The 19,643-nt window shown below is 35.0% G+C and overlaps 1 protein-coding gene across 4 annotated transcripts in view; it reads right to left on the bottom strand.

Annotated features, from left to right (window-relative positions):
- Rgl (Ral guanine nucleotide dissociation stimulator-like) overlaps positions 1–19,643 on the bottom strand; it is a 98,635-nt gene that overhangs the window by 45,985 nt on the left and 33,007 nt on the right. The window contains exon 1 of one of the 4 annotated variants that reach the window (XM_076312884.1): positions 13,039–13,178. The exons of the other annotated variants lie outside the window; for them this stretch is intronic. The gene's annotated coding sequence lies outside the window, so the exon portion shown is untranslated. Of the gene's footprint in view, positions 1–13,038; positions 13,179–19,643 lie in introns of those variants that run through there. 4 annotated transcript variants of the gene reach the window in all.

Here is a 19,643-nt window from a genome sequence, read left to right as displayed (position 1 = left end):
ACAAATTCTAATTTAAAATACATCCCACTCGTATGTGAAATATTCCACAATAATATTAAGATAACAGATAACGAAAATCTGAACTATGTACTTTTTTACTCATCTCCTATCGAAGTACAATTTTGTTCATTTTTGTGACGTTTGGTGCACCTTCGAGACGTTACGAATTATTTTCACGAATGTCTAAGACACTCGATCGTTTAGAGGCACGGAAACTGTGTCAATGTGGTGATCGAAGGAAATCGTTTCAAGTCGTTCATGGAAACACGAGAGTCTGTCAATTAGCGAGCGCAGTTCTATCGTCTGGAAGTTACGCGGACAATGCAATCTCTCGAATCTCGCGCGATGTCTGCTCGAGAACCACAGGCAATCCGAATGCATTATGCAATACGGGTATTGTCCATAAAGGGATCCAGTGGACCAGTCGGTGGCAGGAAGCGTACTTTAAGCTGCCTGCACGTTTCATGCGAGCATGAATCATTTGGCGGCTCGGATGACTCGGCTGTTACGTTATTTTCTTATTTAACGCGGCGGCTGGTGCGTACCTCTCGAACCGCGAGAACCTTCGCGAAGTTCCGTTCAATTATTGCTGCGCAACGAGTAACGCAAAATTCGATGCGGTGAAGCGGAGCTCGGACCACTCGTTCAACTCTCTTTGTATTCGAGTATACGATTTCTGACTGTTCGTATTTCATTCGAATAATTTCCTACTCGTATCTAATTCGAATAGTTCACTATTCGTATTTAATTCGAATACTGTTCTATTCGTATCTAATTCGAATACTATTCTATTCGTATTTGATTCGAATACTATTCTATTCTTATCTAATTCGAATAGTTCACTATTCGTATTTAATTCGAATACTGTTCTATTCGTATCTAATTCGAATACTTCACTATTCGTATCTAATTCGAATACTTCACTATTCGTATCTAATTCGAATACTTCACTATTCGTATCTAATTCGAATACTTCACTATTCGTATTTGATTCGAACACTGTTTGAGTACTGGGATATTCAAATACTTGATTAATCAAATATTTCACTATTCAAATACTTGATTAACTGAATATTTCACTATTCAAATACTTGATTAACTGAATATTTCACTATTCAAATACTTGATTAACTGAATATTTCACTATTCAAATACCTGAAATATTGAATAGTGGTTTATTCGAATACTTCACTATTCAAATACGTGAAATATTGAATAGTGGTTTATTCGAATACTTCACTATTCAAATACTTCATTATTCGTATTTGATTCGAACACTATTTGAATACTGGGCTATTCAAATACTTGATTAACCGAATATCTCACTATTCAAATACTTGATTATCCAAATATTTCACTATTCAAATACATGAAATATTGAATAGCGGTTTATTCGAATACTTCACTATTCAAATACTTCATTGTTCGAATACTTCACTGTTCCAATACTTGATTATTCGAATACTTCACTGTTCAAATACTTGATTATTCGAATACTTCACTATTCCTCTGTAATTCGAATACTTCATTATTCATATATTATTCGAATACTATCTGTATACTAAGCTATTCAAGTACTTCATTATTCGAATACTAGGCCATTCAAGCACTTCATTATACGAATACTAGGCTATTCAAGTACTTCGTTATTCGAATACTGTATTATTCGTGTACTTGACTATTCGAATACTGTACTATGCGTAGAAGCATACGTTATTCAAGCACACGAGTACTTGAATATTATACTATTCATAGTAGAATATTCACAGTATTCGAACAGTGTAAAATGTACTGCAAATAGTGTTTTTAAGTTCATCGTTTTTTTCATTTATGATAATGGTATTGATAATTATATTCGAATAACAATATTAATAATGATATTCGACCAATAATATTAATAATTATATTCGACTAATGATATTAATAATGATACACGAATGAGTACTGTCCACAAAGTAGTGAACGCAATTTAATTTTCATATTTTTCCTTCGAAACCCACGTGGTTCAGTGGGAGAAATTTTCAAATAATTACCGGGAGTTACGAATGTTATCGGATCTAGAAACTTCTAGGCAAACATTATTAACTTCGTTAATTGTTCGCTTCGCACGAACTAAAATTTCTTTTATGCGGTCAAAGTAACAGACCGGAAAGAAAATCGAAAAGTTTTAGAGTTCAGATCGATTTAGATTGATCAGTAGAGAACTTAACCTCAAATATTAACTTACACTCCTAGCGCTAAATTAAATCGAAAATATACGAAATGTAAATCAAAAACTAAGAATGTAATAGTCGTATCGAGTGTTACTTATTTAACCAATTTTCTCCAAACTTTGAAACAGCGTTGGCACGTTACTTAATATAAACAACAATAATAAATTACGGAAGCATTGCACACACGACAAACAGATCCGATTATCCAATTTGTTACGAAAGAAATTCTAAGACCCGTAAGCGATTCACATCGAAATATTTACTTACATTAATTGTTCAATTCTTGACTCGATTCTTCAACAACGTATACTTAAGTATGTCAAGAGAACACACATTCGATAGTAATATTTCAACTGGCAAATTACAATACAATATACTACCCATTTCACACGAATTGAATACACAATCCAATCCAACATTTAACAAAGAAATTAATATTAACACAGCACTAAAAACAATGAAGAAATCACACTCTGGAGCAACAAAAGGTCAACGAACCGAGGCAAAATTGAAATCGAACAATGTGTATTAATTTTACTAATATTTCCACCGATTGCACAACAATGTGTATTAATTTTACTAATATTCAACGTAACAATTTTAATATTCCTTAAATCCAACTTAATCGAACGATGAATTATTTCGAGCACCTATTCTTCAATTATTCACAAATATATATATATATATAATTGTCAAAAGTGATTTTGACAATTCGAGAACTCGAAATTTTTATGGGAAAAAATGTAAGTGTACATATTGCTTTTCGTATTTAAAAGAAATATTAGTGAAAATATTATTATACAGGTGAGTTTGAAAAATTCGTTCGTAACTTAGAATATGTTGAAAAGTTGATTTTGACTTGTAAACAATTTTTGAAATTGTCAAAAATGATTTTGACAATTCGAGAACTCGAAATTTTTATGGGAAAAAATTCAAGTGTACATATTGCTTTTCTTATTTAAAAGAAATATTAGTGAAAATACTATTATACTGGTGAGTTTGAAATATTCGTTCGTAACTTATATATATATGGATTTGAAAGGAGAAATTTCAAATTCGAGAAAGCATATATATATATGGATAATTCGAGATCGTTTCAACGGAAATATCATCCAGATGAAACTGTTTTCGATACAATGATGTCGACGCGATCAATATTCAGTGGAAGATTTAATTCTCCTCGGATCAGTCCCGAGGTTATATCTAGAACAAACGTATCGAATCGCATACTGAAGTCGCTTTGTTAGAGACTCCCTACGAAGAACGTCAGCCTTGCTCGGCAAATACGTAATATGAGGTCACGGTGTTAATACGTCACGTTGTTCGCCACAGGACGTAAGCATTAACAGGACTGTTTGTACACAGCTTCGTCTGTCGGGCGTCACGCTCGGCAACAGGTTCGAGGCGCTAATCGATGCTCGCGAATAAAACAACACGCTCTTAATTCACGCGAGAGAAAAAGAATTTTCTACACACTCGCAAACACCGTAAATAATTAACCGTTCGTTGTTCACCGAGATAAGTGCACGCTATTTTACGCCCAGTTGCAAGGATGCAATCACCTATGAATTTCAATTCTTTCACACTATCCAACTTCGATACTGTTACTCGTAGCAATAGTCGAACGAGGTACTGTTTCCGTATTTATTGCAAATTGCATTTGTATATTATTAGTTTCTTCGGAAGATTATTTGTAATAGAAGGAAAAAGGCTTCGTGTAATTTTTTCTTCACTCGAAACGACGAAGATTATTTAAATCGTGTACACGAAATTTAATTTCTTGTAAGATTGATTTAAAAGGTTTAAAAATATTTGGTTGTTCGGAAAGTCATTTTGTTCTTTTTGTGAAATTGAAACACGATTTTTGTAGGGTGTATGATCATTTTATTAAATTATACAGTCTCCATTTTGGAATAAGGAATGACTTTCCGAACAACCCAATGTATTGTTTATTCTATGAAAAGATAAATATTGCAAATGGAATAATACACAAAGTATTTCTTCCTGAGAGTTATATTCAATTGTGACATAGATTCAAAAAGAAAAATTGTAACATTTTTCGACTTGTGGATCAAATTTTTTTTTATTAATTTCACCCCCAGAATTTTCAAGTTGGATCGAATTTATCGGATGATCGAATTTTGGGGACAATATTCAACGAATTTTCGAAGTTCGACGAGTACAATTTTTCGGGCGATCGAATTTTAACAGAAATTTTCCGAATAATGAAACTTGGACGAGTAAAATTCCTCGGATGATCGAAGTTTGACGGATTTGAAAGGAGAAATTTCAAATTCGAGAAACATTGGGATATAAAATCCACCTCGGTGAACTCGAAGAGTGTTTTCCGCTACGGATACGTAGCTCTGAGTAATCGAAGACATCTCGAAGAAGAAAAAAAAAAGTTTATACGATCGTGTGACGTCCGGACTGTATTTTCCGAGTTGTGACGCGTTGAGGAAACACGCGCGACTCTGTGACTTCACCTACAACATTCACCATCGAACATTTCCTTCGATTTCTCGATACTAGGAAAATAAGGTGCAAAGTACGCGTGTTTGTACAACATTCTTTGTTTGCTCTGTGCTGCAGTTCAATATCGGTAGATATAGACATCAGTGGTAATTTTTTACGAACTGACTGTGGGAATTGAGAAATTTTTAATTCACGCGAAGCTTTTGAAAAATGATTGATAATGAGTAACGCAATGTCAAGAACGATTTATTATCTTTTTCATTGCTAACTAGTACTACAGTTACAGTTCAAAAGCAATAGAAAAAATTGTTGAAATGGTAAATGGAAACTTTAAAATTTGAGGAAAGCTATGGAAAGAAATCGACAGTAAATAACACAATATTAAGTGTGATTCGTAATTTTTTTCATTTCTATTTTTTAATATAGTCGAGTTCAAAATTGGTAAAATTAAGGCAGTAGAAGAAATCGTTGAAATAAAAAAATAGAAACTTTAAAATTCGAGGAAAGCTATGGAAAGAAATCGACAGTAAATAACACAATGTTAAGTGTGATTCGTAATTTTTTTAATTTCTATTTTATAATATAGTCGAGTTCAAAATTGGGAAAATCAAGGCAGTAGAAGAAACCGTAGAAATGAAGAAATAAAAATTTGAAAATTTTGAGAAAGTTATAGAAAAAAATCGACAGTAAAAAACACAGCATCCAATATGATTCACAATTTTTCTAATTTCTATTTCATAATATACTCGAGTTCAAAATCGGTAAAACCAAGGCAGTAGAAAGATAAAAATTTCCAAATTCCAAAAAATCCATCGAAAAAAATCGTCAATAAAAAACACAGCACCCAGTATGATTCACAATTTTTCTAATTTCTATTTCATAATATACTCGACTTCAAAATCGGTAAAATCAATACAGTAGAAGAAACCGTTAAAACGAAAAGATAAAAATTTCCAAATTCCAAAAAATCCATCAAAAAAGATCGTCAGTGAAAAACACAATATCAAGAATGATTCACAATTTTTCCAATTCCAGGTTCGTTCGATGCATAGGGAACGGGTCGGATCCAATCCGCTGTAAGGACTCTAGTCGAACGCAACGCGAATCTCTGACGGTGGAATACGCGCGAGTAGAGCTATAATTAAATTCGTCCGGCAGATAACGCGCGTGTCGATGATAAAACGAAAGAAAGGGATGTCCCGTATGCAGCTCGTGTAGGGCGCGCGGGGATGTCACACGGTTACGATTTGCATACTCGATCCGGTTTCGAAAATACACCGCAACCTTGGCCCGCCACTGTTTCTTTCCCGGTGTTCGCGGACAGAAAGAAACGAAATCCGCTTTGGCGGACTCCTCTCGCGATTATCTCCCACCGGCGTCGCCGCGAAACTTGGCCCGTGGCCCGTGCGATACGACGCGCAACTTTAATCCCGGAATCGCGTACGGCTCGTCGAGAATTCGTGCCAAACGGGCCCGACGAAATTACTCTGTTTCCACGTTGGCCGACACGCCAGAACACTGGCATTCGCACGTGCAACGAACTGCATCGTGCATCGGCCGATATGGAATGCATTCGAGCGTGGCTGAAAGTTGCATTGAACTACGAATACCCCCCCCACACGAATACGGTCTCCCTATCGGTGCTGCTGTTTGTTCCAATTCACTTTATCCGAACGATTCCCTGGAATTCGAACGAAAAATGTCCACACTCTTTGGGTGCTTCTCACCATTTTCCATTTCTCTCTTTTTTTCTCTCTCTTCTTTTTATTTTTTTTCTCTCTCTTCTCTTTCTTTTTTTTCTCTCTCTTCTTTTTCTTTTTTTTCTCTCTCTTCTTTTTCTTTCTTTTCTCTCTCTTCTTTTTCTGTTTTTTCTCTGTCTTCTTTTTCTTTTTTTTCTCTCTCTTCTTTTTCTGTTTTTTTTCTCACTCTCTCTCTTCTCTTTTTGTTCTCGTTTTTCTCTCTTCTTTTTCTTTATTTCTCTCTCTTCTTTTTATTTTTTCTCTCTCTCTTCTTTTTCTTTATTTCTCTCTCTTCTCTTTTCTTTTTTTTTCTCGTTTCTCTCTCTTCTTTTTCTTTTTTTCTCTCTCTTCTTTTTATTTTTTTCTCTCTTTTTATTTTTTTCTCTCTCTTCTTTTTATTTTTTTCTCTCTTTTTATTTTTCTCTCTCTCTTCTTTTTATTTTTTCTCTGTCTCTTCTCTTTTCTTTTTTTTCTATCTCTTCTTTTTATTTTTTTTTCTCTCTCTTCTCTTTTCTTCTCTCTCTCTCTCTCTCTCTTCTCTTTTTTTTCTTGTTTCTTTCTTTTTTTTCTCGTTTCTTTCTTTCTTTTCTCTATTCTTTCTTCTCCACGCTTTTCGCGAATCACCCTTTCGTCGAACGTCGATTCGTTGGATCGCGACCAATTTTCAATCGCGAACGCGCGTACCAATCAGCGATTTTTTTTTTCTTTTCGCGAGGCACGCGGTTCCCATCGAGCGACCACGGATCGTGAATTTTCGTCGACGAGCAGCTTCCGACGAAAGGATTCTCGTGCAACGAAAAAAAAAAGAAAAAAGAAAAAAGAAAATAACGAATCGTGAATTCGACGAGAATCGACTCGTATATTTCGGCTCGTTCGTTCGCCGGGTTCCTAATTAGACGAATCCTCGTGAATTGTACTCCGAGTGCTCGCGACGACGAGCATGTTCGTCGATGTTCGCGGTCTCTGTTATACTTTGCGCCTTCTGGAATTCTCCAATGCGCCGTGCACGCGAGTTTGAAATTAGTGAAAGTTATCTGGTTTACTGGTTGCGCGGTTGTGTAATTGAATGCATATATTATCGTGCCGCGCGATACGTGGATCGTTCTATAGTCGGGGAGACGTGTAGCTTTATGGTTGGATGGATGTGTAGATCCCGTTGTTGGATTGTTTAATGGATGTGTAATATTGCGTAGTGTTATAGTTCGACAATTGTATTTTGTATATATGTACAGCGGTGAATTAGTAGTAGTATAACCAATTCGATAGTTGTATCTTGGATATGTGTGTAGTAGTACACTAGTTCTATAGTTGTATCTTGGATATATGTGTAGTAGTATACTAGTTCTATAGTTGTATCTTGAGTAGATTCGAAGTGGTATACTAGTTGGATATTTATCTACGTGGATCGTTCCATAGTTGTTTAACAGTAGAGTTTCATAAATGTGTAGTTGTATAGTTGCACGGATGTAGAATTCGATAGTCGAGTAGTGATACATTTGTTTATTCGAATAGGTGTTCAATTCGATGTTCGAGTAGCTTTATAGTCGTGTATTCGAATAGGTGTAAAATTCGATGATCGAATAATTATATAATTGTATATTCGAATAGATGTAGAATTCGATACTCGAGTAAGTGTATAGTCGTATATTTGAATAGGTGTAGAATTTGATAATCGAATAATTATATAATTGTATATTCGAATAGATGTACAATTCGATGCTCGAGTAGGTGTATAGTCGTGTATTCGAATAAGTGTAGTATTCTATAATCGAATACTTATGTAATTGTATATTCGAATAGATGTACAATTCGATACTCGAGTAGGTGTATAGTCGTGTATTTGAATAGGTGTAGAATTCGATAGTCGAATAATTATGTGATTGTATATTCGAATAGATGTACAATTCGATACTCGAGTATCTGTATAGTCGTATATTCGAATAGGTGAAGAACTGTGTATTTGAATAGCCTTATAGTTGTATATTTAAATAGACTTACAGTCTCACAGTCAATCGGTTGAATACTCCCATAGTTGGATAAATGGATAAATCGATCGAGCAACTGCATCGTCAATAAAATGAAATTTCGTCGATCGACACTCTGTGAAGCTCTCTAATCGATAAACACTTCGTCCACCATTTTGAAGGCAAAAAAAAAAAAAAAAGAAAGAATAATAAAAAGAATTAAAACTGAAACATCGCGAATAACTTGTGTTCGCAGATTCCACGCGTCGAGCACTCGCCTCCGTGAGCAATAATTATTACACCAGTGTGAGAATTTCGAATTCCAGCCGCGTAACCGCCTATTTTTATTCATCTCGAGCATCTGACGTATCGTCCGACGGTGGCGTTCGATTTTTTACGAGACAATTGCGGTGCCAATTAAGACGAGAGGAACAAGCGCGGCGGCGGCGGTGGATTATGAAAAGCTGACGCGTGACACACGGTTAGTCATCGTACGTTGCTTACGTGTGGATGCACGTTCGTGCACGTGCAACGCCCGACTGTGAAGGTGCGGGAGCATGTGCCCGCCTGTAACGAACTCACGGCGAACCGACTTGTCCCAGAGCGTTCTCGAAACCAACGAGCCTACTCGATGTTCACGCGTGCCCTTACGTCGCGTGTCCTGTTGCATCGATAAGAATACGCCTTTTCGAGTGTCGAACGCCACCGCCTCGAATCGCGTGGAAGACGGACGAATTAATTCCGGACAAATCGACGTGGTGCTCGAGAATACAGCGTTCGATCCTCTTTTCCTCACATTTTCAGAATACTACTCGATTACTACTAAATTAATACTCGATTGCCACTAAATTAATACTCGATTGCTACTAAATTAATACTCGATTACTACTCTGTTATTACTCGATTACTACTCTGTTATTACTCGATTACTACTCTGTTATTACTCGATTACTACTCGATTACTACTCTGTTATTACTCGATTACTACTCGATTACTACTCTGTTATTACTCGATTACTACTCGATTACTACTCTGTTATTACTCGATTACTACTCTGTTATTACTCGATTAATACTCTGTTATTACTCGATTACTACTCGATTACTAGTCTGTTATTATTCGATTACTACTCGATTACTACTCTATTACTACTCGATTACTACTCGATTATTGCCCGATAACTACTCAATTACTACTCAATTATTCGATTGTTGCTCAATTTCTACTTGATTGTTGCTCAATTACTACTCGATTATTGCTCAACTTCTACTCAATTTCTACTCGATTGTTGCTCAATTACTATTCGATTATTTCTCAGTTACTTCGATTGTTGCTCAATTTCTATTTGATTGTTGCTCAATTACTACTCGATTATTGCTCAATTTCTACTCAATTGCTACTCAATTTCTACTCGATTGTTGCTCAATTACTATTCGATTATTTCTCAGTTACTTCGATTGTTGCTCAATTACTACTCGATTATTGCTCATTTTCTACTCACTTTCTACTCGATTGTTGCTCAATTACTATTCGATTATTTCTCAGTTACTTCGATTGTTGCTCAATTTCTACTTGATTGTTGCTCAATTACTACTCGATTATTGCTCAATTTCTACTCAATTGCTACTCAATTTCTACTCGATTGTTGCTCAATTACTATTCGATTATTTCTCGGTCACTCCGATTGTTGCTAGATTACTACCTAATTATTGCCCGATTACTATTCAATTACTACTCAATTATTCGATTGTTGCTCAATTTCTACTTGATTGTTGCTCAATTACTACTCGATTATTGCTCAATTTCTACTCAATTGCTACTCAATTTCTACTCGATTGTTGCTCAATTACTATTCGATTATTTCTCGGTTACTCCGATTGTTGCTAGATTACTACCCAATTATTACCCGATTACTACTCAATTACTCGATTACTGCTTAATTACTACTCGATTACTACTAGATTACTATTAGATTACTACTTGATATGTAGGTGACTTCGTGTCGCGTGTCCCACTTCCACGAATCAGAACTTATCTTTCTGTTATGCAATCCAAAGGTACCTTTCTGAATGGAATAAAGAAGAAAAATGGTGGAAAGTAGATAGTCACTGGCAGTACGTATTTGTAGTATCCTTCTTAGTTCTAAAAAGTTATAATATCAGAAACATTTCGAATTTAGTGAATTATTGATTTCTACCACATATTTTTCTACTCCTTTTAAATTATAATTGTAGACATTTCATGTAACGAAGTCTAGACAATAAATATCAGTTGAGATAATACACTTCAATTAGAAGAGAAATAATATAAACTTTCAAAGTTATGAAACTATTTGAGATAAATATACCACTCGAAGTATTTAAGATTATTCGCTGAAATTACTTCTTTAGAAAATTCAAGAGACATTTTACACTGTTACGTTTACATTATTTTTCCACCGTTCTCGATATCTCAAAGATTGTAAACGCGCACGAATACTACAGGAAAATATCAAATAAGAGAGATTCTTGTTTCTTCGAAGCATTCGATCACATTTACGATTATACTCCCCCCGATGACCAAGTACTTTGTAATGTATTCTTTCTGTACGCAATAGGCAAGCACGGTACCTCGACGTACAAACATAAAGAATGTAAACGAGTTAACTATAGGCAAATCGATGCAATGTTTCAGAAAATAGCATTCGATGAATTTTTTCAAGGTATTCCCAGAACCATCGAACTCGTTCAACACACACGTGTGCCCTTATGCCGGGTGTCCAATTTCTCTGATAAGAGTGCACGTATCTACGATCTGAGGGTACCTTTCTAAGCAAACCGAGCATGAAAAAGGCAAACGAATCAACTATAGACAGACCGATGCAACGTTTCAACGATCAATGTCCTGAAAGAGAATATTCAAACCACCGAGTAGCAGACGTTCGATTTCAAGAACATAACATCCAGGTAAGATATACAACAATCAGAAATTAAGTTTAAAATATTTTAAAAATAATTCCTACTGAAAGTTTGATCCTCATTTGGGCACAGAACTCGAACGTATGTTTGTATTATTATCTACCAATTGAATATTGTATAAAAATAATTTGATTCGATATAGGTGTGTAAAAGTTAAATATACGTAAAACTAAAGAAATAATTCACTGGACATTCCAGAACAATTTATATTTTTGATCTCTCTAAGTGTTCTCTTCTCCTTTTTCTTTCTGGATCTTTGTAGAACTTTTGTAGAAATAATTTATATAAAAGTATACTTTAAGGTTCGTCGATGCAAAGAAAAAAAGGAACGTCCATTCGTCGAGAGATAAAACACATAAATTCGCTTTTGGAAAGTCTAATAAATTATTTAACGTTTCGTAGCACGGCGCGGTACGTTTTATCGTTTAAATTTCAAGAATTCAACAACTCGAAGAACTTTTCCGTGCCCCTTGAATGAATTTAACCGTTTCGTAATAAATCATTAATGATTTTCCGATGTTTCTGTTTGATATCCGGTGAAAGTTTATCCTGAGTTATTAACAGATCGTAATCGCGGCTCGGTGGAAATTCATTGAACCTCGTTGATTACGTTATCAACGTGTAGCAATCAGTGTTCGAGGATCCTACGATATCTCGTGGTTGTTAAAAGTCTCGATAACGAAGAGATTACAAACACCGACTTAACTTGAATCAAAATGGTAAATACGTAATTGCAAGACGCCAATACGCGTGGGAATATATTTAACCTTTCAATTGAGCAGGTCGAATTGACGCATCTATCTTGATAAACACTTCCACGATGTAATTTCTACCGTCCTCGAAGCCGTATATTATCAGATTATCGTTAACAATTTATCACAGTTGTCGCACAATACCGCACAGACAACGAATGAATAAAATATTAAAATACAACTTTCGTCGTTGTGAGAAAACAATCGAACATTCGCAATCGGGAACGCGAGTCCCTTCCTCTTTTAAGACACATTATTAAATAACCACGATACGCGTAATCTCCACGTACTATAAATATAACTTGGAACACCCGTAGACACAATATTTTATCTGATAAAAATCATAATGCGATAAGCATGGCTACGTGTGCGTTGCATGTGGTCTGCAAAGGGTTAATATTGTCAATTGCTCTCGACACTTCAACTTTCACGATGTTCAAACAACCGAGATAATTACCGATCTGTGTATCAATTTCTTCGTTTCTGCTGTCGATTTTGTATACGATATTACATACAAATTTACGACTCAACGCTTCTTTACGAAACATTATTTTAAAATACAGTAACAAACGTCGAGATCGATGACCAGTAGAAACGAAGAAAACTCGACCACTGATTATTAACCGTTGGTTAAATTGTTCGTGACTTTGGCATAATTTCGTTGAAAAAACTCGCCGCCAGTATTTTTCAACGGGACGAGAACGAAGCAGCTTGTTATCGTCGCGAATATTTCTCCGCGGCGAGGTACAATAATATTCGAAAGTTTATTACTTTGTTTTGTCGCGTTATCACGGGCTTTCATTCGATAGAGGAGAGATTCGATTCGAAAAGCTCGAAAGAAACGTGAAACGTGAGCGGCGGCTCGATCTTCACGGGATCCTCTCGAGACGACACTATCCTCGGCGAGGTTCGAGCACCGACACCTGCTCTCACGTACCTTTCTCCCACTCCCTCGGAACTTAATCACGCTGCACACGCACACGCGACCGTAAACAATGTCGCCGAATCTCGTGGCACCGGTCGGTAGGAGCGGCACAGCTGGTACACGTGAACGGGGAAACGAGAAAGAAAGGAAGAAAGGGGAGAAGGGGAGAACGAAAGAAAAAGGGGGAGGAAACGAAAAAAGGAAAGGAGTCACGCGACTTTTCAACGGCGAGAAAGGTTCTCTGTCATCGAACCGCGCGGCTCGCCGTCCCGACAACGACTGACTCCCGCTGCAAACACGCAATTCGGCCGAACCGGCTGAATGCAATCGAACTGACCACGCTCTTACGTCGACCACTCGTCTCCATTATCACCGTGGGCCGTACAGTGACGTAAATCTCCGTGACTCTCTGCCTATCTACGAGCACCGTGAGTAGTGCACGGATATAGCGGGACGACTGGTTAGGAAAAATTCACGTGGCTCGAGAAATATTCGAGTACACCTAGGTGGATGCTCGAGAAATAGAATCGGGGAACAGAATCGTTCGATTGATATTCGAGTGATGCGGAGAGAATTTGGGTAGATTGAAAAATATTCGGGTACACCTCGGTGAAGAGTCGAGGAATAGAATCGAGAATTGTTCGATTGAAATTCGAGTGATTCGGAGAGAATTCGTGTAGCTCGAAAAATATTCGAATACCTCGATAAAAAGTTGAGGAATGGAATAATTCGAAAAATAGAATTATTCGATTAAAATTCGACCAACGCGGAGAGTATTCGTGTTGCTTGAAAAATATTCGAGTACACCTCGGTGGAAACTCGAGAAATAGAATCGAGAATTATTCGATTGAAATTCGAGTGATTCGGAGAGAATTTGTGTAGCTCGAAAAATATTCGAATACCTCGATAAAAAGTTGAGGAATGGAATAACTCGAAAAATAGAATTATTCGATTAAAATTCGACCAATGCGAAAAGAATTCGTGTAACTCGAAAAATATTTGAATACCTCGCTAAAAAGTTGAAGAATGGAATGATTCGAGCAATAGAATTATTCGATTGAAATTCGAGTGATTTGGAGAGAATTCGTGTAGATTGAAAAATATTCGAATAATTAGGTGAAGAATCGAGGAATGGAATAATTCGGGAAATCGAATTGCAATTATTGTAGAAATAATTGTTCGATTGAAATTCGAGTGATTCGTGTAGCTCGAAAAATATTTGAATACCTCGATAAAAAGTTGAAGAATTGAATAATTCGAGAAATAGAATTATTCGATTAAAATTCGACCAATGCGAAAAGAATTCGTGTAGCTCGAAAAATATTCGAATACCTCGATAAAAAGTTAAGGAATGGAATAATTCGAAAAATAGAATTATTCGATTAAAATTCGACCAATACGAAGAAAATTCGTGTAACTCGAAAAATATTTGAATAATTCGGTGGAAAGTCAAGGAATGGAATAATTCGAAAAATAGAATTATTCGATTAAAATTCGACTAATGTGAAGAGTATTCGTGTTGCTTGAAAAATACTCGAATACCTCGATAAAAGGTCGAGAAATAGAATAATTCGATTAAAGTTTCATCAATGCGAAGAAAATTCACGTAGTACGAAAATTTTGAATAATTCGAAAAAATATAACTAATGCGTGAACACCTTACGTATCTCGAAACCCATTGAAATAGTTTAATAAAACTTAGTTTTTCGACAAAATTCCTATGGCTGGGAAAATATTCCAGTTGAACGAACGAACATCCGACTAATGTGAAAAATATTCAAGTGACTCGTAAAATGTTTCAGTAATTGAAATTATATACGAAAAATACCAAGTAGCTTATACATAATTCTAAATAGTTCGAAAGCGTTCAAATAATTTGAAGAATTCGAAAGACATTAAAGACGATCGATCAAATTTGAGTCATTCGAAATAAGTTTCAACGGACCATACATATTCCAAAATCTTTCATTTTAAACTATAAAACAATATACAAATATTTTTGAATCACTCGAAGCTGTACGAGTTTCTTAAACATTTTCAATTTACACAAATAGCTCGTGCAACTCGAATGACAAAATGGGTGACATGGATCGATGAAACGAGATTTGAGTTATTTCCATATGTCACATATTTGGTGATCTCTAATCATATTAAACACAGACGATGGAACTTTTTGAATATTTAATACTTAGTCTATTGTCGGAACGAGGAACGAGCTGGAGTGAGAAGTGCAATTTAGACCAATGCTCTTCTCAAGTGCCAGGGGATCACTGAACTTTGTATCACGAACGTTCCACGAATATATCTGCTCTAGTATTTTGTTTAATTTCTGATTCTTTCGAAGTAATGAATTTTCTCTCTTGAACGATATTCTCCGAATAGGTAACGGGCGGAAAATTTGCCTCGAGAAACGGTGTTTGAATTAAGAGATCGATCCACGTTGAGAAATGAACAATAATGATTAATTTGGAGTATAAATACGTTTTACAATTGTCTATGTGGTCTGTGTTGTGGAAGTGTTTTAATTCACGGTATACAGTTACCTATTCTAATAAATTGGAAATAATTTTAATAAATATCTCTTTGTAAAGTATGAAATTCCTCGATATGGAAGATATCGAATGTAAAATTTCATTGATTCTTATATTTTATATACAACTATAGAATTCCATATTCAACGATCGTGCGAGTTACTTTTCGGTTCACTAGTTACGTTCCTGACTTCTGTCACAGACTACGGATAAAGTCAATCCATGACATTACCATCTGAAGGACCGGTGACTACGCGATCGATAAACTCGATTTCTCCGCTGGAATTAGATGCTATCGCGCGCACATTAAAAACTCCTAATAGAACATAAATGACAGGTATATCGATCTTGACACGTGCAAAAAATTCTCTTCCATTAGAGTTTGCTTTTATTAATTTTAATAAGTGTTTTCGACCTCGTTTGCATCATTTTGTTTTTTTTTTTAAGTAACGCGATATATCTTGCAATTTAAAAATTGAAAATTGGACAAATGTCTTGGTGCACCAAGACAAGTTTACTTGTCCTACGAAGAAAAAATATATAGTAGTCGATAAAAATTTCGAAAAAATTTGATTTAAGGAAAAACACGTTTGGAAGCCCCGAACATATTTTAACTATTGAAAAATACTAAGTTTAATTATCTAGACTTTTTATTTTGTGCTAGGTAAATATTATTTTGTCGAATAATTTTCTTTAATGAAAATAGTACTGTAAAATAATTTTATTTTTAATTTAAAAATAAACGTACTGCAACGACTCTGTTGATTTTTCTATATAATTCGTGACGCGCAACGGATAATTGCCAATATGTTTTCACATAACTCAAATTACAGGAACACTGATTTTCAACGGGAAATAAATGCGTGTACGCAAATCGTTCATTGTCCAAGCCTTCGTGTATCGATAAAAATTTATCCAGTGCGTCAGAGCGAGAGTATGATCGAATGACGTAGGATTCGATGAAACGAGAATAAAATCGTACGTCAATTATTATTAAACAACACATAATGTAGCACAGAAAATGTCAGTGCAATTATAGACGGAATTATTTGGAACGAAAATAATTCCTTGCACTGCAAAAGGTCGTTGAATACAGTGATTAATTGATTTGACCAGAATGTACCAGTGTGTTCTAAAATTTATTATAAACTTTCGAGATCTATCGTACAAATTCCAAGAAAAGATATTCTTGCAGGAAAAAAATATACAGAATGTTTAAACGAAGTTATACTAAACCGTATGGAATGTTTATAAAAATAAATAAAAAATAAATTTAATAAACACGAGATCAAAAATCATTTACTTGCAAGTTACGTAAGATTTCGTTTGGTAGAATGTTTCTACAGTAAATGTTTTCCATTCATTTGAATACAGGATTGGGTACGTCGTCTCAGAGATTGTCGTACACGTTGGAAAATCCCAGGCCTTTCACTTTTTTTTTCGCGACAACAGTTTCGAATTCGTTGCAGTAACAACTATTAACAGCACTGCTACGATAGATACGGTCTCATTTACCTACGCGCGCGTGTGTGTCTTTTTTCAATAAATAATATATATTCAATAAGCACCATGGAGTGAGGAAGCATTTTATTCAAAAAATCGATCTTTTCTACCTTGATAACAGACTAGGACCGAATCTCGCATCAGAATCATTTATTATCCAATATTGAAATTTCTAATTTGTATACTGTTCGTTATATCTTTACGATAGTATTGTAAATAGTTTGGCGAGATTTTCCCAAGGAAAATGAGTCCAAACACGACACTGTTCGGACTACTTTTAGTTATACGTTTTTTGAGTCATTTTTCAAAAATTGAGAACTACGTATAATCAAAAGTGGTCCGAATATGGTCGTGTTTGGACTCGTTTTCATCGTGATAACGTCACCGATTCAACGATAAGACTCTCGTGAAGATATAACGCGACAAAAATACAAATTTTAATGTTTGACAGAGAAAATATAACGACAAAAATACAAATTTTAATCTTCAAAAGAGAAAGTGTAACGACAAATATATAAATTTTAATTTAAAAGAGAAAATGTAACGACAAAAATACAAATCTTAATCTTTGAAAGAGAAAATGTAACGACAAATATACAAATTTTAATCTTTGAAAGAGAAAATGTAACGACAAAAGAACAAAGTTTAATCTTTGAAAGAGAAAATGTAACGACAAAAATACAAAGTTTAATCTTTGAAAGAGAAAATGTAACGATAAATATACAAATTTCAATGTTCAAAAGAGAAAATATAACGACAAATATACAAATTTCAATCTTCGAAAGAGAAAGACTATAAACGACCGAAGAAATTCAAAAATAATCGCACAGACGATTGCCAAACTTTTATCGAGGTAAAAGTCCAGAGTTTTAACGAGTGTTCGTACCGCATACCTACGATATCCGGTACGATCGTTTTCGAACACCCTGTATTTTCGAACAGAGTCGGAAAACGAAGGCGAATGTTCGATTAATGCCAAGCAACGTAGAACAAGCATCGACGCGCGAATCTAATCGAAACCCGCCAATTCCTTGGCGCAGTTTTTCCGTGATGCGCATCGCGTGCCGATAATGCCATAATCATCGTGGCAATTACCGCGACTACAGAAGAATTTATGCGTGTCTCTACGTGCGCGCACGGTCGCCTTCGAATTGCTGGGGATTTCGTTTCGGTCACGCTTTCTACACGAATCCTGGAAACTCGACACTGTCTCCCACGATTACGCGTAATCGGGACGTTATCCAGATATGGACAAAACGTGTACGTCGAACACGAACACGGATATCACTTTTGATACGAATTAGAACAGCAAATATTTGCCCCTCGATAAATCCATTCGATGATAAACTTCGAAGTTCACTTAATCTTCAAATTTCTCTTTTCTTTCGATTCAATATTGGAGTTAAGAGTTGCACAGCGAGGAGTTGGACACCGATTGGTTGATTTTCGTTCAGTTAATTTAAGTTCGTTAAGTTCAGAAATAATCTAAATGGAAAAGATAAAAATAATTATTGAAAACGATCGACGATTAAAACGATTGTTACTCGTCGATTCGATTTACGATTTAAATAATCAGTTGGTAGATTTAAATGTTTAAAAAACGCGTGTTACCTGGGGCAAGTATGTATTAAATGAATAAAGTTTTTTTTTTATTATTCTTAAGTCACTATTACCAATTGCTATTATTTCAATAGTTTTCCATTATTATTGTTTTCGTATATAAATTTCTATTTATTAGCCTTGAGTCACTATTACCAATTGCTATTATTTCAATAGTTTTCTATTATTATTGTTTTCGTATCTAAATTTCTATTTATTATCCTTGAGTCACTATTACCAATTGCTATTATTTCAATAGTTTTCTATTATTATTGTTTTCGTATATAAAGTTCTTTTTATCATCCTTAAGTCACTATTACCAATTGCTATTATTTCAATAGTTTTCTATTATTATTGTTTTCGTATCTAAATTTCTATTTATTATCCTTGAGTCACTATTACCAATTGCTATTATTTCAATAGTTTTCTATTATTATTGTTTTCGTATCTAAATTTCTATTTATTATCCTTGAGTCACTATTACCAATTGCTATTTTTTCAATAGTTTTCTACTATTATTGTTTTCGTATATAAATTTATTTTTATCATCCTTAAGTCACTATTACCAATTGCTATTATTTCAACAGTTTTCCATTATTATTATTTTCGTATTGCAATTGACGATAAATTGATCAATTCCCCAAGAGAACAATTTCAAAAGCTTTCATTATATTATTCGAGACTTACGTTGCAGTCAGATGTTTGATTATGGAAGCAGTAGTACAGTGTACAAAGTTTTAAATCAATTAAACAGCTGACATCTACATTATTAGTCGCCGAAGGTTAACCATTAATTTAATCAACGATAGTTGTAAGCAAATAACGATTAATTTAATCGTCAATCTTTGTAAGCGATCAACCGTTCGTCCATTTATCAATCGTCTATGACAACCAACGATTAACCATTTTAATCGTGATTCCCCAATAGTTAGTTTGATTAAATCTTGCCTGGTACGGATACAGGGTGATTTAAAGAACTAAACC

Source organism: Ptiloglossa arizonensis, chromosome 5 (assembly GCF_051014685.1).
Source record: "Ptiloglossa arizonensis isolate GNS036 chromosome 5, iyPtiAriz1_principal, whole genome shotgun sequence".
Lineage (NCBI taxonomy): Eukaryota > Metazoa > Arthropoda > Insecta > Hymenoptera > Colletidae > Ptiloglossa > Ptiloglossa arizonensis.
This window is presented reverse-complemented; position numbering and strand designations above follow the sequence as displayed.